Here is a 21,570-nt window from a genome sequence, read left to right as displayed (position 1 = left end):
CCTGGTTTAATGCTCAAGTTTTCCTATTGACTTCCATTGTGCTCGGGTGCTCGGTAGAGCACCCGAGCATCCCGAGGTGTTCGGCCCAAGCACCCGAGCACTTTGGTGCTCGATCAACACTAATCTATACAGTACACCTTGGAGCAGAGTCACTAGACCTATAGATATCATAAACTTAGATAGGCTGTTTAGGCATGTAGACAGATTGGTGGCTTAGTGGTTAGCACTGGTGTCTTGCAGTGCTGGAATCCAACCAAGGACAACATCTGCATGGAGTTTGTATGTTCTCCCCATGTTTGTGTGAGGAGAACATACAAACTCTGGGTACTCCAGTTTCCTATTTAATTCACACAACCATGGAAGCTAATGGTCAGTAGTGGTCAAATAACACTGGGTACCCAAAAGTAGAAAACAACAAATAACAATGAAAGGTAACCTAAATTAATACTTAACTTTTAATAAGCCTTTTAGTTAAAAAGTCATGCTAGGGCACATACCAAATAAAAGCACCCCTTGGTACTAGAAATGCCTCTCTGGAAGAGTCTGGAGGAGTGTAGTTAATTTATTGGGAACTATCTAGACAACAGGGGTGAGGAGTAGTGGGATCCAGCTGGGTCTCTGCCCCTATATATCCCTCCTCTCAACTGCCCCATTTTAAGGGCGACCCCTCTGTGACACTCCTACCTACCAGGAAATCCCTCTCTGTCCCTACACTGCACCAGTCGACTGCCCAGCTTCGTCAGGGAATGAGGAGCAGCAAAGGGAGATCCTAGTATAAAAATCCAAAACAATGTCCCAAGAATGTCCCAAATAATGTCCGAAGAATGTCCCGACACGTTTCAATGGCCGGTGAGCCAAATAATCAGGGGACCACCAACAAATATCAGAGTAGCCATGAACTGGTATAATAGTTAATCTCGGCTTGAGAACAAGATTAATGTCAATGAAATGTCAGCAAATAGTATGCAAATAAATAATACTTAGCTCCTAAATGCAGATGGAGCCATAGGGCAAGTGAGGAGAAACAGCCTGATAAATGCCATTCACTCTACTCTACTCTGCAGACCCATCCTTTCGCAAGGCTGTCTGGTGTCCAGTCGGGTCTGCAGCAGCAGTGTGTGGCAGCCTGAGCTGTGGCATTTTTTAAAACAACCCACATAGGCTGTAGGTCCGCCCCGTCTGGCTCAATTACCGCAATGTTTCAGGTCACGTGAGCAAGGGCCCATGACGTCACCGTCACGTGGGCCAGCACGTGACCTAGATCGGCCGGAGCAGCGAACATATGATGAACAGTGGGAGTGCATCAAAGATCTAAAGCACGCCCACCGAGTGACGCTGCTAACAGGGCGTGACAGAACTGGGGCAGGGATGCGTACAGGCTTCAAGGCATCCCGTCATCTGACCCACAATTATAGCGCTACGGAGCTCCGAGCGCTCGTATGCCTAAAGCTATACCATGGCATAGTAAGGTGGCTATGCCCTGCCAGGTTAGAGCTCAATTTAACATGGATTCAACTCCAGTTTCCTTTCACACTCTGAAAACATACTGATAGGGAACTTAGATTGCGAGCCCCACTGGAGATGGAGTAATGATAATGTCTGTAAAGTGCTGCGGAATATGTGAGTGCTATGTAAGTGAGTAAAAAAATTAAATAAATGTTCAGTAAAGTTACCACAGTGTTTCAGGTTGGATAATGAAAGTGGTGCAGGACTAGACCCTCTCGTCTAACTAGGTATTATGTATTAGTTGGCTTAGCTTGAGACAGAATGTTATGCCAGAATTGTGGTGTAAAAAAGAGCATATTAATTCATGCCTCTTCCCAAAAAAGACATGCCCCTTTTCTGTTGGGACACACCACCTTGTTGGACAAGACACATATAATTTCTATTAAGCTAGATTAGTCCAGTGGGCGGTGCTACTCAGTTATTGACAGCTATCCTTTTTTGAATCCTATCATTAATTGAATCCAACCACCCAAAGGGCTCAAAAGCCCACAATGAACTGGGATTTAAAAGCTGTGTACACCTTCGGGTGAAATTGTTATCATTGAATTTGACTCATTTTGGGATAAAAATAATTTTTTCAATCGGTCTGTATTAAAAATCATCTAATAACTTATCTAATAACTCTTATCTGTAAATTACTAGTAGCTCAAAAACACTTATTTAAACCACATTCTTATCAGTAAGATAAGAATTGAGCTATAATTAGCGTTTGTAAGGTCAGAGATAAGGAGCCGTTATCTGGGCGGCCTGATGGAACAGAGTAAGAACACAGATCCTGCTACTAGAGAATGTCAATGCTGTACAAAGAAAGTGCTCAAAATTTTTAATAAAGACCAATTGAAAAGAATGATTTTTAGCTCAAAATGAGTACAATGCAATAATTTTAAAAAATGCCCCCAAAGGTGTACATAGCCTTTAAGTCAATGAAATACTGACATACTGAACTAAGTACTTATACCAATCTGACCATCTCCTTCTGTTCTATAACATACTGCCCACAGATAAAATGTCACAGCCAGACCTGTGAGCAGAAGTATAGACCAATTGGGTCACTATGGGTCACTTATTGGCTTAGATTTAAGCATATGGGTAAAGTCTAAGGTATTTTGCAGTTTTCACGGGTAAAGATACAGGTAACGGCAGGCAGTGATCAAAAGACAGAGTCAGGATACAGTCTGGATCAATTCCAATAGCAAACTATGAATACCTTCACAAACACACAGCAACCATGGAAGCTTATTGTTCAGGCGAAGTAGGGTATTTGTGAGCAGCCTTAAAGGGGTTGTGTCACTTCAGCAAATAGCATTTATCATGTAGAGAAAGTTTATGCAAGGTACTTACTAATGTATTGTTAATATCCATATTGCCTCCTTTGCTGGCTGGATTCTTTTTTCCATCACATAATACACTGCTTATTTCCATAGTTACGACCACCCTGCAATCCAGCAGAGATGGTCATGCTTGCACACTGTAGGAAAAAGCAATGACCTATGTCAGTGTCGGCCATCAGAAAGGCCGACACTTTTTACTATAGTGTACAAGCACGACCACTGCTTCTGGATTTCAGGGTGGTTGTAACCATGGAAACGAATAGTGTGATGGAAAAATGAATAAAGCCAGCGAAGGAGGCAATATGGACAATCACAATATATTAGTAAGTGGCTTGTATTAACTTTCTCTACATAATAAATGCCACTTGCTTAAAGGAGACGGCTGTGTGGGCATCAGGAGTGACACGGGTGCCAGGGAGCGTGGTTAGTATAACCTATATGAGGGGCTCGGGCATTGGGGGTGGGGTCATTATAGGAGTTGTATAACCCCTTTAACCGCCTCCGGACCGCCGAACGCAGCGACGCGTCCTCGAGGCGGTCAATTCATTCCTCCTGCATGCATATACGCGTCCTCTCGCGAGACGCGAGATTTCGGTCAGAGACGGCCCGCGTATGCGCATCGCGGGCCGGCAAAAGTTCGAGGAGTATTTCGTCAGCAACCTGCCAGCCAATGATCGTCGCTGGCAGGTTGCTGATTTTAAAAAAATCGAATCACAAGCCATATAACACCTTATATTTATAAATATAAGGTGTTAAATGGCTTCTCTGCTCCTCTGCTGGTCCTTTTCGTCGGTTGGTTCAAATACCCCTAAATTTAGTAGTCCAAAATGTCAAACAGGGGGTATTCTTCTGAAGAGGCCTACAGGATTCTGACCCAGTCGGATGAGGAATGGGAACCCTCATCTGACGAATCTAGCGGGTCAGAATATGAACCTGTAGAAAACAGTGGCAGTCTGACCCAAAGTTCGGACGAGGAGGTTGAGGTCCCTGATAGCACCAGGCGTACCCGGCCCCGTGTCGCTAGATCACAGGTTGTGCAGGATCCGTTTCAAGGGCAGCAGAGTGGGGCTGGCGCTGTCGGATTACGTGGTGAGGCATACACCAGCAGCGCAGTCCATCCTGGACCTAGTACCAGCACTGGCGTACAACATGGTGAAGTGGCGAGCACCAGAAGGGCAGTTGAAGCTGGTACGGTGGCACGTGCAATAGTTACCCCATCGCAGCCACCGCAAAGACAGGCCCGTAGAGCCCCTAGAGTCCCTGAGGTGCTGGCAAACCCTGATTGGCAGTCCCCAACTTCAGCTGCACCTGTAGTTCCCCCTTTCACCGCCCAGTCTGGAGTTCGGGTTGAGACAGCTCAGATCAATTCGGCCCTGGGATTTTTTGAGCTGTTCTTGACTGCGGAGCTCTTGGACTTAGTCGTGGCAGAAACAAATCGGTATGCCACTCAATTTATATCCGCCAACCCGGGAAGCTTTTATGCCCAGCCTTTCCGGTGGAAACCAGTCCAAGTTTCCGAAATTAAAATTTTTCTGGGCCTTCTCCTGAACATGGGTCTAACCAAAAAGCATGAATTGCGGTCATATTGGTCCACGAACCCAATTCATCACATGCCCATGTTCTCTGCTTCTATGTCCAGGACACGTTTTGAGACCATCCTGCGTTTCCTGCACTTGAGCGACAACACCACCTCCCGTCCCAGAGGCCACCCAGCTTTTGACTGGCTCCACAAAATTCGGCCCCTCATAGACCACTTCAACCAGAAATTTGCAGATTTGTATACCCCAGAGCAAAACATCTGCGTAGACGAGTCCCTAATACATTTTACCGGGCGCCTTGGCTTCAAACAATACATCCCAAGCAAGCGCGCCCGGTATGGGGTCAAATTGTATAAGCTCTGTGAAAGGGCCACAGGCTATCCCCACAAATTTCGGATCTATGAGGGAAAAGATCAGACCCTGGAGCCGGTCGGTTGCCCTGACTACCTGGGGAGCAGGGGGAAGACAGTCTGGGACTTGGTGTCACCCTTATTTGGCAAGGGGTACCATATTTGTGTGGACAATTTTTACACAAGTGTGCCCCTCTTCAGGCATTTGTTCCTAGAACAGATTGGCTGCTGTGGCACCGTGCGACCTAGTCGCCGGGGCTTCCCCCAATGGCTCGTTAACACCCGTCTTGCAAGGGGGGAGGGGGCTGCCCTGTGTAACGAAGAACTGCTCGCGGTGAAATGGAGAGACAAGCGTGACGTTTACATGCTCTCCTCCATTCACGCAGACACGACAATACAAATTGAACGGGCAACCCGTGTCATTGAAAAGCCCCTCTCAGTCCACGACTATAATGCGCTCATGGGAGGGGTGGACTTCAATGACCAGATGTTGGCTCCCTATTTAGTTTCCCGACGCACCAGACGCTGGTATAAGAAGGTGTCTGTATATTTGATTCAATTGGCTGCATATAATAGTTTTGTTCTCTACAGTATGGCTGGGAGAACAGGATCCTTCCTCAAATTTCAGGAAGAGATCATCAAGAACCTCCTGTATCCAGGAGGTTCCGTGGCCCCAACCACCAGTGTAGTGAGCCGTCTACACGAGCGACATTTCCCCAATGTCGTTGCTGGTACCTCAACCCAACCGTCACCCCCAAAAAAATGTCGTGTCTGTAGCAGGAGTGGAATAAGGCGTGACACCCGCTATTTCTGTCCTGACTGCCCTGACCACCCTGCCCTATGCTTAGGGGAGTGTTTCCGGAAGTACCACACACAGGTACACTTAGCATAGGGATTGCATCTCACAGGACAGGCACACAGGGCTATTAGGGCCCTTTTACTCACAGCTACTGCAAACCTCTCCTTTCACCTGGGATAAAGTTCATAATGTACTTCACCACATCTTTGGGCGATTTGCGCTTTGCACATTGTCCCATGGGAAAGGAGAGGTTTGTCCTATAAAGGTAAAAAAAACAAAAAAACACTGGTAAGCAAAAAAAGTTTTTGTTCAGTTCAATAAAGTTTATATGTTCTGTTCAAAAGTTATTATAAAGTTAATAAATTTATTGCGTTGCGGCCTGGTTTTTTCTTTTTTGTTTTGTTTTTTTTACCTTCCAGGTGGACCAACCGATCGACTAGCTGCAGCACTGATGTGCATTCTGACAGAAGCATTGCGCTGCTGTCAGATTACACACAAGTCGGTGTATGCGGCGCTGCAAGATGAGATTTCTCCTCTGCAGTAAAAGATAAGTTTGCCGAGGCATATGAGCTGAGGAGGCGGCGGTGTTCATATACTTTGGCAAACACTTTGTATATAAAAAAAATATAAATAAATCCCGGCAATGATTTATTCATCCACATCGATTGATGTGAATGGAGAAATCTGGTTTGCCAGGGCATACGGGCTAAGTGGGTATGGATGTTGGGCGGAGCTCCTATGTCCTGGCAGACGCCTTTCCCCTCCTTTTTTTTTTTTTTGGCAGAGATTTTTTCATCCACATTGATCGATGCGAATGAAGAAATCTGTGCCGTTCATTTTTTCTTTCAGCCCAGAAGCTGAACGGAAAAAAAAATCTCATTACCCGTATGCTCAATATAAGGAGAATAGCAGAAACACCTAATGCTGGCCATACATGTAATGATTGTGGAGACCCTCAAATGCCAGGGCAGTACAAACACCCCACAAATGACCCCATTTTGGAAAGAAGACACCCCAAGGTATTCACTGAGGGGCATATTGAGTCCATGAAAGATTGAAATTTTTGTCCCAAGTTAGCGGAAAGGGAGACTTTGTGAGAAAAAACAAAAACAAAAATCTAATTCCGCTAACTTGTGGCAAAAAAAAAAATTCTATGAACTCGCCATGCCCCTCATTGAATACCTTGGGGTGTCTTCTTTCCAAAATGGGGTCACATGTGGGGTATTTATACTGCCCTGCCATTTTAGGGGCCCTAAAGCGTGCGAAGAAGTCTGGGATCAAAATGTCTAAAAATGCCCTCCTAAAAGGAATGTGGGCCCCTTTGCGCATCTAGGCTGCAAAAAAGTGACACACATGTGGTATTGCCGTACTCAGGAGAAGTTGGGGAATGTGTTTTGGGGTGTCATTTTACATATACCCATGCTGGGTGAGAGAAATATCTTGGTCAAATGCCAACTTTGTATAAAAAAATGGGAAAAGTTGTCTTTGCCAAGATATTTCTCTCACCCAGCATGGGTATATGTAAAATGACACCCCGAAACACATTGCCCAACTTCTCCTGAGTACGGCAATACCACATGTGTGACACTTTTTTGCAGCCTAGGTGGGCAAAGGGGCCCACATTCCAAAGAGCACCTTTAGGATTTCACAGGTCATTTTTTACACATTTTGATCTCAAACTACTTACCACACATTAGGGCCCCTAGAATGCCAGGGCAGTATAACTACCCCACAAGTGACCCCATTTTGGAAAGAAGACACCCCAAGGTATTCCGTGAGGGGCATGGCGAGTTCCTCGAATTTTTTATTTTTTGTCACAAGTTAGCGGAAAATGATGTTTTTTTTTTTTCTTACAAAGTCTCATATTCCACTAACTTGTGACAAAAAATAAAAACTTCCATGAACTCACTATGCCCATCACGAAATACCTTGGGATGTCTTCTTTCCAAAATGGGGTCACTTGTGGGGTAGTTATACTGCCCTGGCATTCTAGGGGCCCAAATGCGTGCGAAGTAGTTTGAAATCAAAATCTGTAAAAAATGGCCGGTGAAATCCGAAAGGTGCTCTTTGGAATGTGGGCCCCTTTGCCCACCTAGGCTGCAAAAAAGTGTCACACATGTGGTATTTTCGTACTCAGGAGAAGTTGGGCAATGTGTTTTGGGGTGTCATTTTACATATACCCATGCTGGGTGAGAGAAATATCTTGGCAAAAGACAACTTTTCCCATTTTTTTATACAAAGTTGGCATTTGACCAAGATATTTATCTCACCCAGCATGGGTATATGTAAAATGACACCCCAAAACACATTGCCCAACTTCTCCTGAGTACGGCAATACCACATGTGTGACACTTTTTTGCAGCCTAGGTGGGCAAAGGGGCCCACATTCCAAAGAGCACCTTTAGGATTTCACCGGCCATTTTTTACAGATTTTGATTTCAAACTACTTCGCACGCATTTGGGCCCCTAAAATGCCAGGGCAGTATAACTACCCCACAAGTGACCCCATTTTGGAAAGAAGACTTCCCAAGGTATTTCATGATGGGCATAGTGAGTTCATGGAAGTTTCTATTTTTTGTCACAAGTTAGTGGAATATGAGACTTTGTAAGAAAAAAATAAAATAAAAAATCATCATTTTCCGCTAACTTGTGACAAAAAATAAAAAGTTTTATGAACTCACTATGCCCATCAGCGAATACCTTAGGGTGTGTACTTTCCGAAATGGGGTCATTTGTGGGGTGTTTGTACTGTCTGGGCATTGTAGAACCTCAGGAAACATGACAGGTGCTCAGAAAGTCAGAGCTGCTTCAAAAAGCGGAAATTCACATTTTTGTACCATAGTTTGTAAACGCTATAACTTTTACCCAAACCATTTTTTTTTTACCCAAGCATTTTTTTTTTAACAAAGACATGTAGAACAATAAATTTAGAGAAAAATTTATATATGGATGTCGTTTTTTTTGCAAAATTTTACAACTGAAAGTGAAAAATGTCATTTTTTTGCAAAAAAATCGTTAAATTTTGATTAATAACAAAAAAGTAAAAATGTCAGCAGCAATGAAATACCACCAAATGAAAGCTCTATTAGTGAGCTGAAAAGGAGGTAAAATTCATTTGGGTGGTAAGTTGCATGACCGAGCAATAAACGGTGAAAGTAGTGTAGGTCAGAAGTGTAAAAAGTGGCCTGGTTATTAAGGGTGTTTAAAGGTAGGGGAGCTGAGGTGGTTAAGTGACACAACCCCTTTAAAGGCTATGTACACCTTTCGGGGCATTTTTTTTTATTATTGCATTGTACTCATTTTCAGCTAAAAATAATTTTTTTAATTGGTATTTATTAGGGATGAGCAAACCCGAACTGTATAGTTCGGGTTCATACCGAATTTTGGGGTGTCCGTGACACGGACCCGAACCCGAACATTTTCGTAAAAGTTCGGGTTCGGTGTTCGGCGCTTTCTTGGCGCTTTTTGAAAGGCTGCAAAGCAGCCAATCAACAAGCGTCATACTACTTGCCCCAAGAGGCCATCACAGCCTTGCCTACTATTGGCATGGCTGTGATTGGCCAGTGCAGCATGTGACCCAGCCTCTTTATAAGCTTGGGTCACGTAGCGCTGCATGTCACTCTGCTGATTCAAGCATAGGGAAAGGCTGCTGCTGCGACGTTAGGGCGAGATTAGGCAGATTAACTCCTCCAAAAGACTTCATTCTGTGATCGATCTCCAGCTGTGGATCATTGAAGTGCTAATATCGACTTGCTCACTTTTTTTAGGCTGCCCAGAGCGTTGTGGCTTGTGGTGCGCCAGCACAAGCTACCACCAAGTGCTTTTAACCATCAATAGTGTGGTTATTTTTTGCTATATCCTACATCAGCTGCAGGCTGAGCCTGTGTCACCGAAGTGCATTTAACCATCAACAGTCTGGTTATTTTTTGGCCATATACTACATCAGGTGCAGGCTGAGCCTGTGTCACCCAAGTGCATTTAACCATCAATAGTGTGGTTATTTTTTGGCCATATACTACATCAGGGGCAAGTTGAGCCTGTCACCCAGCGCCTAAAAAATAGACCTGACATTTCTATTCAACCAAATCTGTACTGTTTTAGCTGGTCAAGTTATTTGTAGTGACCGTAAAAGCACAGTTTTTGTTCTGGGTTGAAAAACTATTCCCAAATTTGCCATTCTCAAAATAACTAAGTAGTTTATGTTATATGAGGCCTACTTGAAATCTATCCCAAAAAGGATATCTTAGATTCAAGGTGCTGATAGTGTCATTCAGAAAAACTTAACACACACGCTACCGTGCAGATACAAGTCTAATTCTGTGATTAAACGTATACCTGTCACACAGCGCAAAAAAAAATAGGCCTCACATTTCTATTCAACCAAATCTGTACTGTTTGAGCTGGTCAAGTTATTTGTAGTGGCCGTAAAAGCACAGTTTTTGTTTTGGGTTGAAAAACTATTCCCAAATTTGACATTCTCAAAATAAGTAGTTTATGCTATATGAGGCCTACTTGAAATCTATCCCAAAAAGGATATCTTAGATTCAAGGTGCTGATAGTGTCATTCAGAAAAACTTAACACACACGCTACCGTGCAGATACAAGTCTAATTCTGTGATTAAACGTATACCTGTCACACAGCGCAAAAAAAAATAGGCCTCACATTTCTATTCAACCAAATCTGTACTGTTTGAGCTGGTCAAGTTATTTGTAGTGGCCGTAAAAGCACAGTTTTTGTTTTGGGTTGAAAAACTATTCCCAAATTTGACATTCTCAAAATAAGTAGTTTATGCTATATGAGGCCTACTTGAAATCTATCCCAAAAAGGATATCTTAGATTCAAGGTGCTGATAGTGTCATTCAGAAAAACTTAACACACACGCTACCGTGCAGATACAAGTCTAATTCTGTGATTAAACGTATACCTGTCACACAGCGCAAAAAAAAATAGGCCTCACATTTCTATTCAACCAAATCTGTACTGTTTGAGCTGGTCAAATTATTTGTAGTGACCGTAAAAGCACAGTTTGAGCTGGTCAAATTATTTGTAGTGGCCGTAAAAGCACAGTTTTTGTTTTGGGTTGAAAAACTATTCCCAAATTTGACATTCTCAAAATAAGTAGTTTATGCTATATGAGGCCTACTTGAAATCTATCCCAAAAAGGATATCTTAGATTCAAGGTGCTGATAGTGTCATTCAGAAAAACTTAACACACACGCTACCGTGCAGATACAAGTCTAATTCTTATGTAGAAAAGGGTCGGCACTGCTGGAATAGACGCGGTGCACGCATTACTCCTATAAATGAGCACCTTTGCCTACACAGAGGATGAGGCCCGTGATATTGTATCACAAGTCACAGCTTCAACTGATTTTCTCCAGATTCCCACCAGCGAGCTGAAGAGCAGGAATCTAATGAAAGAAAGCAAACACCTGATTGCGCTTGAACTACATGCTGCTACTTTAGCAGAATATCACCGCACACAGAGAATTCCGCGAGGACTAAGGGTGAAATTGAGACCAACATTTTTTGGTAATAACCTTGAATACTGCACTCGTTTCTCTCACATCCTTAATAAATGCTCATTGGACTTGATTGTTCTAACTGTGGAATACCTCAATACTGCCATTGAAGAGTGTAAAGCTCACATCACCACTGCTAAAGAACAGCTGAGGGATTGCCTCAAATCAGAGGATCTCGCGACATTGTATGAGAAAACCGACAAACAATGCAGAGAACTTCAGGTGAAAATAGAAGCTACCAAACGCTCCAAGTTCCTCCGAGATGTGGAGGATTATTCATCACAGCGTGTATACAGGTGGCAGGACAAGTCCGGGACAGCTATCCCTTTTTCGTTTACAAGAGATCGCAGAACGGGATCTGCAACTTCCAGCACAGGCAGCGACACCTCGGGAGCAACGTCAATTCATTTTTTAGGCAAGCGCCGCGGCAAAAGAAGAGCAACACCAGGAGAGCCGGCCGCCATCATAGGAGAAGCAGACGCACCGAGACTGACGAGATCGCAGGTACTGCCGAGAACTTAGTTGTTAATCTTTCAAGTAAAATTGTGAGTCCTGCGCAATTGAATCTACTAAAGAAGGGACTGTCTTTCAGCCCCACAGGGACGCTGGACACCTTTTCTCTGGACATTGATTTGCAGCGGTTTTTCCGTAATATACGTCTTAAAGTACACTTTACTAAAAATGTTGATGTAGATGACATGGGGGGCGGTCATGCTAGCTCTGAGGAGCCGTCAGGCTCTTTAACATTGCAACAATTTTCATTGAGAGTTAAAAGTCATTTTGTACCTCTGAAAATATACCATCCAGTTGAAACCTTTGCTAATTTAGTTCAACGAGATGTTAATTCTCTATTGCAACAATGTAGACAAGGTTCTTTACAGATACGTAATAATTTAACAGCTGAAGAGAAACATGCACTGAATGGTATATTAGAGGATAAGTCACTCATATTCAAACCAGCTGATAAGGGGGGTGCCCTTGTGATTCTGGATAGGGAGTATTACATCACAGAGATCTTAGGTCAACTGAGTGATAAAGAGACATATAAGATTTTACAATCTGATCCGGTTTTTTCAATTAAAGGTGTATTACAGAGGATAGTGACTGAGGCGAGAGAGGATGGTATCATAGATAATAAATTAAGTGAATTTTTGATAAATCAGCATCCTATTACACCGGTGTTTTACACCCTCCCGAAAATTCACAAGTCCATGACCAGACCACCGGGACGCCCTATTGTGGCCTCCTCTGATTCAATCCTCTCTCTCCCAGCCATTTTTCTGGAGAAAGTGCTCACACCTTTGACCATGTTATCTCCTTCCTACCTACGAGACACAGGACATTTCTTGAGTGAAATACGTCCCCTTCACCTAGATAGAGACTGCATACTGGTCACTTTTGATGTATGCAGCCTCTATACTTCCATTACTCACGAAAAGGGTTTAGAGGCAGCATCCAGACTATTAAATACCAGTCATTATACATCAGCACAGAAGGATTTTTTTCTGACACTTTTAAAACTAGTGTTAGAGGAAAATTACTTCTTATTTCAAGACACCTTTTTTCAACAGCGCCGCGGGACCGCGATGGGATCGAACGTCGCGCCGCCGTACGCAAACAGTTATATGTCATCGTTTGAAAGTGAATTTGTTTATTCCAATTCTTTATATTTAAAGCATTGCATATTTTGGCGTCGATTTATAGATGACGTGTTTTGCGTATGGCGAGGCGACGTTCGATCCCTCATGGAATTTAACAGTCATCTTAACTCCATTTGGAGTGAGCTTCAATTTACCATACACTTTGATTTTCAACAAATATCCTTTCTTGATACATGGGTAAAGCGCAAGGATGATGGTACAGTGTATACTGATTTATATATCAAGGATACAGATCGAAATAGTCTACTTACCTACACCAGTAGCCATCCCCCAGCAATCAAGAAGGCGATTCCTTTTTCACAGTACCAGAGGGTCAAAAGGATCGTGACTGATCCTGACACCTGTGAAATTAGGTTGCAAGAGATGACGAAAAAGTTCCTCAATAGAGGCTATCCCCTACACTTATTACAATCTCAAAAGCACAAGTTAGATCAACCGCAGGGACAGAAGATTATTAAACCACCATGTATCCCATTAATAGTGAAGTACCATCCTTGGACACAGAGAATAAGGGGCATAATCAATAAGCATTGGCACATTATGTCTAGATCATATCCTCATATGGAGATATTTCAAAATTCTCCAATGATGTGTTTCAAAAGAGCGGATAATATTCGTGATAAAATTATTAGAGCAGACATAGGCACTAACAAACCTATAGTCAGACAAACCACACTGACTACTCCGCGTCAGGGCACATTTCCGTGTTTAAATTGTAACAACTGCTCGAGTGTCATTAGAGGTTCAACTTTGACCCACCCTCATTCTGGAGAACAAATTCCCATTAAAGGCATGTTCACATGCGACAGCAAAAATGTAATTTATATTTTGAAATGTCCCTGCGGTTTGGTCTACGTAGGGGAAACCTCAATGCGGATTAAAGATAGATTAAGTAAGCATAAGTCCACTATCCGCACTGAGAATTTGCTGTTACCCCTACCGCATCATTTCCATGAGAAGCGTCATGCGATATCGCAGTTGCGGTTTCAAGTGATTGAGAGTGTATCTTTACCTCGCCGTGGCGGCGACAGGAATAGTTTGCTTTTAAAGCGTGAGGCTTATTGGATCCATCGGTTACAAACTTTGGATCCAAGGGGGCTCAATCGCGAGTATAATATTTCCAGTTTCACTTAGTTCTTGACTATATTATTCTTATTATAAGAATTTAGATTATAATAATACACATTTCATTTGTCTCTTTCAGCGGACTTGATTCCTGAATTGTTATCAACTGTTCCATTGTTTCATCAATGTATCCACATTGACCTTTTTGGTTTATTGCACCTTTCATTACTTCACCTGTGTCAGCCCTGAGGTGGGTGGAGCTACATAGTATGATGTCATTTCTCTTTTGTTTTGTTACTCCTCCCTCTCTCTGTGTATAAAAGAGATGTGATAGGAGTTTATTGTATAGTCTGAAGAAAGCACGTGTTGTGCTGAAACGCGTCACTATATGTCCTTAATATGTGACTGAATAAACGCAACATTCATCATCATCGCGAGTGCCGGTCCTTCCTTCTTTATTACAAGTCTAATTCTGTGATTAAACGTATACCTGTAACACAGCGCAAAAAAAAATAGGCCTCACATTTCTATTCAACCAAATCTGTACTGTTTGAGCTGGTCAAATTATTTGTAGTGACCGTAAAAGCACAGTTTTTGTTCTGGGTTGAAAAACTATTCCCAAATTTGACATTCTCAAAATAACTAAGTAGTTTATGCTATATGAGGCCTACTTGAAATCTATACCAAAAAGGATATCTTAGATTCAAGGTGCTGATAGTGTCATTCAGAAAAACTTAACACACACGCTACTGTGCAGATACAAGTCTAATTCTGTGATTAAACGTATACATGTCACATAGCGCCTAAAAAAATAGGCCTCACATTTCTATTCAACCAAATCTGTACTGTTTCAGCTGGTCAAGTTATTTGTAGTGACCGTAAAAGCACAGTTTTTGTTCTGGGGTGAAAAACTATTCCCAAATTTGCCATTCTCAAAATTGTGGTGAACGGGAACAATGAGGAAAACATCTAATAAGGGACGCGTACGCGGACGTGGACATGGTCGTGGTGGTGTTAGTGGACCCTCTGGTGCTGGGAGAGGACGTGGCCGTTCTGCCACAGCCACACGTCCTAGTGAACCAACTACCTCAGGTCCCAGTAGCCAGCAGAATTTACAGGGATATTTGGTGGGGCCCAATGCCGTTTTAAGGATGGTAAGGCCTGAGCAGGTACAGGCATTAGTCAATTGGGTGGCCGACAGTGGATCCAGCACGTTCACATTATCTCCCACCCAGTCTTCTGCAGAAAGCGCACAGATGGCGCATGAAAACCAAGCCCATCGGTCTGTCACATCACCCCCATGCATATCAGGGAAACTGTCTGAGCCTCAAGTTATGCAGCAGTCTCTTATGCTGTTTGAAGACTCTGCTGCCAGGGTTTCCCAAGGGCATCCACCTAGCCCTTCCCCAGGGGTGGAAGAGATAGAATGCACTAACGCACAACCACTTATTTTTCATGATGATGAGGACATGGGAATACCACCTCAGCACGTCTCTGATGATGACGAAACACAGGTGCCAACTGCTGCGTCTTTCTGCAGTGTGCAGACTGAACAGGAGGTCAGGGATCAAGACTGGGTGGAAGACGATGCAGGGGACGATGAGGTCCTAGACCCCACATGGAATGAAGGTCGTGCCACTGACTTTCACAGTTCGGAGGAAGAGGCAGTGGTGAGACCGAGCCAACAGCGTAGCAAAAGAGGGAGCAGTGGGCAAAATCAGAACACCCGCCGCCAAGAGACTCCGCCTGCTACTGACCGCCGCCATCTGGGACCGAGCACCCCAAAGGCAGCTTCAAGGAGTTCCCTGGCATGGCACTTCTTCAAACAATGTGCTGACGACAAGACCCGAGTGGTTTGCACGCTGTGCCATCAGAGCCTGAAGCGAGGCATTAACGTTCTGAACCTTAGCACAACCTGCATGACCAGGCACCTGCATGCAAAGCATGAACTGCAGTGGAGTAAACACCTTAAAAACAAGGAAGTCACTCAGGCTCCCCCTGCTACCTCTTCTGCTGCTGCCGCCTCGGCCTCTTCTGCTGCTGCCGCCGCCTCGGCCTCTTCCTCCGCCTCTGGAGGAACGTTGGCACCTGCCGCCCAGCAAACATGGGATGTACCACCAACACCACCACCTGCGTCACCAAGCATCTCAACCATGTCACACGGCAGCGTTCAGCAATCCATCTCACAAACATTTGAGAGAAAGCGTAAATTTCCACCTAGCCACCCTCGATCCCTGGCCCTGAATGCCAGCATTTCTAAACTACTGGCCTATGAAATGCTGTCATTTAGGCTGGTGGACACAGACAGCTTCAAACAGCTCATGTCGCTTGCTGTCCCACAGTATGTTGTTCCCAGCCGCCACTACTTCTCCAAGAGAGCCGTGCCTTCCCTGCACAACCAAGTGTCCGATAAAATCAAGTGTGCACTGCGCAACGCCATCTGTGGCAAGGTCCACCTAACCACAGATACGTGGACCAGTAAGCACGGCCAGGGACGCTATATCTCCCTAACTGCACACTGGGTAAATGTAGTGGCGGCTGGGCCCCAGGCGGAGAGCTGTTTGGCGCACGTCCTTCCGCCGCCAAGGATCGCAGGGCAACATTCTTTGCCTCCTGTCTCCTCCTCCTCCTACTCAGCTTCCTCCTCCTCTTCTTCCACCTGCTCATCCAGTCAGCCACACACCTTCACCACCAACTTCAGCACAGCCCGGGGTAAACGTCAGCAGGCCGTTCTGAAACTCATATGTTTGGGGGACAGGCCCCACACCGCACAGGAGTTGTGGCGGGGTATAGAACAACAGACCGACGAGTGGTTGCTGCCGTTGAGCCTCAAGCCCGGCCTGGTGGTGTGCGATAATGGGCGAAATCTCGTTGCAGCTCTGGGACTAGCCGGTTTGACGCACATCCCTTGCCTGGCGCATGTGCTGAATTTGGTGGTGCAGAAGTTCATTCGCAACTACCCCGACATGTCAGAGCTGCTGCATAAAGTGCGGGCCGTCTGTTCGCGCTTCCGGCGTTCACACCCTGCCGCTGCTCGCCTGTCTGCGCTACAGCGTAACTTCGGCCTTCCCGCTCACCGCCTCATATGCGACGTGCCCACCAGGTGGAACTCCACCTTGCATATGCTGGACAGACTGTGCGAGCAGCAGCAGGCCATAGTGGAGTTTCAGCTGCAGCACGCACGGGTCAGTCGCACTGCGGATCAGCCCCACTTCACCACCAATGACTGGGCCTCCATGCGAGACCTGTGTGCCCTGTTGCGCTGTTTCGAGTACTCCACCAACATGGCCAGTGGCGATGACGCCGTTATCAGCGTTACAATACCACTTCTATGTCTCCTTGAGAAAACACTTAGGGCGATGATGGAAGAGGAGGTGGCCCAGGAGGAAGAGGCGGAAGAGGGGTCATTTTTAGCACTTTCAGGCCAGTCTCTTCGAAGTGACTCAGAGGGAGGTTTTTTGCAACAGCAGAGGCCAGGTACAAATGTGGCCAGCCAGGGCCCACTACTGGAGGACGAGGAGGACGAGGATGAGGAGGAGGTGGAGGAGGATGAGGATGAAGCATGTTCACAGCGGGGTGGCACCCAAAGAAGCTCGGGCCCATCACTGGTGCGTGGCTGGGGGGAAACACAGGACGATGACGATACGCCTCCCACAGAGGACAGCTTGTCCTTACCTCTGGGCAGCCTGGCACACATGAGCGACTACATGCTGCAGTGCCTGCGGAACGACAGCAGAGTTGCCCACATTTTAACGTGTGCGGACTACTGGGTTGCCACCCTGCTGGATCCCCGGTACAAAGACAATGTGCCCACCTTACTTCCTACACTGGAGCGTGATATGAAGATGCGCGAGTACAAGCGCACGTTGGTAGACGCGCTACTGAGAGCATTCCCAAATGTCACAGGGGAACCAGTGGAAGCCCAAGGCGAAGGCAGAGGAGGGGCAAGAGGTCGCCAACGCAGCTGTGTCACGGCCAGCTCCTCTGAGGGCAGGGTTAGCATGGCAGAGATGTGGAAAAGTTTTGTCACCACGCCACAGCTAACTGCACCACCACCTGATATGGAACGTGTTAGCAGGAGGCAACATTTCACTAACATGGTGGAACAGTACCTGTGCACACCCCTCCACGTACTGACTGATGGTTCGGCCCCATTCAACTTCTGGGTCTCCAAATTGTCCACGTGGCCAGAGCTAGCCTTTTATGCCTTGGAGGTGCTGGCCTGCCCGGCGGCCAGCATTTTGTCTGAACGTGTATTCAGCACGGCAGGGGGCGTCATTCCAGACAAACGCAGCCGCCTGTCTATTGCCAATGTGGACAAGCTGACGTTCATAAAAATGAACCAGGCATGGATCCCACAGGACGTGTCCATCCCTTGTGCAGATTAGATATTAACTACCTCCCCTTAACAATATATTATTCTACTCCAGGGCACTTCCTCATTCAATACTATTTTTATTTTCATTTTACCATTATATTGCGGGGCAACCCAAAGTTGAATGAACTTCTCCTCTGTCTGGGTGCCGGGGCCTAAATGTGTGACAGTGGCCTGTTCCAGTGGTGGGTGACGTGAAGCCTGATTCTCTGCTATGACATGAAGACAGATTCTGTGCTGACATAAGGCCAGATTCTCTGTTACGGGACCTCTCTCCTCTGCCTGGGTGCCGGGGCCTAAATGTGTGACAGTGGCCTGTTCCAGTGGTGGGTGACGTGAAGCCTGATTCTCTGCTATGACATGAAGACAGATTCTGTGCTGACATAAGGCCAGATTCTCTGTTACGGGACCTCTCTCCTCTGTCTGGGTGCCTGGGCCTAAATGTGTGACAGTGGCCTGTTCAAGTGGTGGGTGACGTGATGCCTGATTCTCTGCTATGACATGAAGACTGATTCTGCGCTGACATAAGGCCAGATTCTCTGTTACGGGACCTCTCTCCTCTGCCTGGGTGCCTGGGCCTAAATGTGTGACAGTGGCCTGTTCCAGTGGTGGGTGACGTGATGCCTGATTCTCTGCTATGACATGAAGACTGATTCTGCGCTGACATAAGGCCAGATTCTCTGTTATGGGACCTCTCTCCTCTGTCTGGGTTCCGGGGCCTAAATGTGTGACAGTGGCCTGTTCCAGTGGTGGGTGACGTGAAGCCTGATTCTCTGCTATGACATGAAGACAGATTCTGTGCTGACATAAGGCCAGATTCTCTGTTACGGGACCTCTCTCCTCTGCCTGGGTCCCGGGGCCTAAATGTGTGACAGTGGCCTGTTCCAGTGGTGGGTGACGTGAAGCCTGATTCTCTGCTATGACATGAAGACAGATTCTGTGCTGACATAAGGCCAGATTCTCTGTTACGGGACCTCTCTCCTCTGCCTGGGTGCCGGGGCCTAAATGTGTGACAGTGGCCTGTTCCAGTGGTGGGTGACGTGAAGCCTGATTCTCTGCTATGACATGAAGACAGATTCTGTGCTGACATAAGGCCAGATTCTCTGTTACGGGACCTCTCTCCTCTGTCTGGGTGCCGGGGCCTAAATGTGTGACAGTGGCCTGTTCCAGTGGTGGGTGACGTGAAGCCTGATTCTCTGCTATGACATGAAGACAGATTCTGTGCTGACATAAGGCCAGATTCTCTGTTACGGGACCTCTCTCCTCTGTCTGGGTGCCTGGGCCTAAATATGTGACAGTGGCCTGTTCCAGTGGTGGGTGACGTGAAGCCTGCTTCTCTGCTATGACATGAAGACTGATTCTGCGCTGACATAAGGCCAGATTCTCTGTTACGGGACCTCTCTCCTCTGCCTGGGTGCCGGGGCCTAAATGTGTGACAGTGGCCTGTTCCAGTGGTGGGTGACGTGAAGCCTGATTCTCTGCTATGACATGAAGACAGATTCTGTGCTGACATAAGGCCAGATTCTCTGTTACGGGACCTCTCTCCTCTGCCTGGGTGCCTGGGCCTAAATATGTGACAGTGGCCTGTTCCAGTGGTGGGTGACGTGAAGCCTGATTCTCTGCTATGACATGAAGACTGATTCTGCGCTGACATAAGGCCAGATTCTCTGTTACGGGACCTCTCTCCTCTGCTTGGGTGCCGGGGCCTAAATGTGTGACAGTGGCCTGTTCCAGTGGTGGGTGACGTGAAGCCTGATTCTCTGCTATGACATGAAGACAGATTCTGCGCTGACATAAGGCCAGATTCTCTGTTACGGGACCTCTCTCCTCTGCCTGGGTGCCGGGGCCTAAATGTGTGACAGTGGCCTGTTCCAGTGGTGGGTGACGTGAAGCCTGATTCTCTGCTATGACATGAAGACAGATTCTGTGCTGACATAAGGCCAGATTCTCTGTTACGGGACCTCTCTCCTCTGTCTGGGTGCCTGCGCCTAAATGTGTGACAGTGGCCTGTTCCAGTGGTGGGTGACGTGATGCCTGATTCTCTGCTATGACATGAAGACTGATTCTGCGCTGACATAAGACCATATTCTCTGTTACGTGACCTCTCTCCTCTGCCTGGGTGCCTGGGCCTAAATGTGTGACAGTGGCCTGTTCCAGTGGTGGGTGACGTGATGCCTGATTCTCTGCTATGACATGAAGACTGATTCTGCGCTGACATAAGGCCAGATTCTCTGTTACGGGACTTCTCTCCTCTGTCTGGGTGCCGGGGCCTAAATGTGTGACAGTGGCCTGTTCCAGTGGTGGGTGACGTGAAGCCTGATTCTCTGCTATGACATGAAGACAGATTCTGTGCTGACATAAGGCCAGATTCTTTGTTACGGGACCTCTCTCCTCTGCCTGGGTGCCGGGGCCTAAATGTGTGACAGTGGCCTGTTCCAGTGGTGGGTGACGTGAAGCCTGATTCTCTGCTATGACATGAAGACAGATTATGTGCTGACATAAGGCCAGATTCTCTGTTACGGGACCTCTCTCCTCTGCCTGGGTGCCTGGGCCTAAATGTGTGACAGTGGCCTGTTCCAGTGGTGGGTGACGTGAAGCCTGATTCTCTGCTATGACATGAAGACAGATTCTGTGCTGACATAAGGCCAGATTCTCTGTTACGGGACCTCTCTCCTCTGTCTGGGTGCCGGGGCCTAAATGTGTGACAGTGGCCTGTTCCAGTGGTGGGTGACGTGAAGCCTGATTCTCTGCTATGACATGAAGACAGATTCTGTGCTGACATAAGGCCAGATTCTCTGTTACGGGACCTCTCTCCTCTGCCTGGGTGCCGGGGCCTAAATGTGTGACAGTGGCCTGTTCCAGTGGTGGGTGACGTGAAGCCTGATTCTCTGCTATGATATGAAGACAGATTCTGTGCTGACATTAGGCCAGATTCTCTGTTACGGGACCTCTCTCCTCTGCCTGGGTGCCTGGGCCTAAATGTGTGACAGTGGCCTGTTCCAGTGGTGGGTGACGTGAAGCCTGATTCTCTGCTATGACATGAAGACAGATTCTGTGCTGACATAAGGCCAGATTCTCTGTTACGGGACCTCTCTCCTCTGTCTGGGTGCCGGGGCCTAAATGTGTGACAGTGGCCTGTTCCAGTGGTGGGTGACGTGAAGCCTGATTCTCTGCTATGACATGAAGACAGATTCTGTGCTGATATAAGGCCAGATTCTCTGTTACTGGACCTCTCTCCTCTGTCTGGGTGCCTGGGCCTAAATATGTGACAGTGGCCTGTTCCAGTGGTGGGTGATGTGAAGCCTGCTTCTCTGCTATGACATGAAGACTGATTCTGCGCTGACATAAGGCCAGATTCTCTGTTACGGGACCTCTCTCCTCTGCCTGGGTGCCGGGGCCTAAATGTGTGACAGTGGCCTGTT

The sequence above is a fragment of the Bufo bufo genome, chromosome 5 (assembly GCF_905171765.1).
Source record: "Bufo bufo chromosome 5, aBufBuf1.1, whole genome shotgun sequence".
In the NCBI taxonomy this organism is placed as follows: Eukaryota; Metazoa; Chordata; class Amphibia; order Anura; family Bufonidae; genus Bufo; species Bufo bufo.
The sequence above is the reverse complement of the archived record's forward strand: the minus strand, read 5'-3'. Positions refer to the sequence as shown.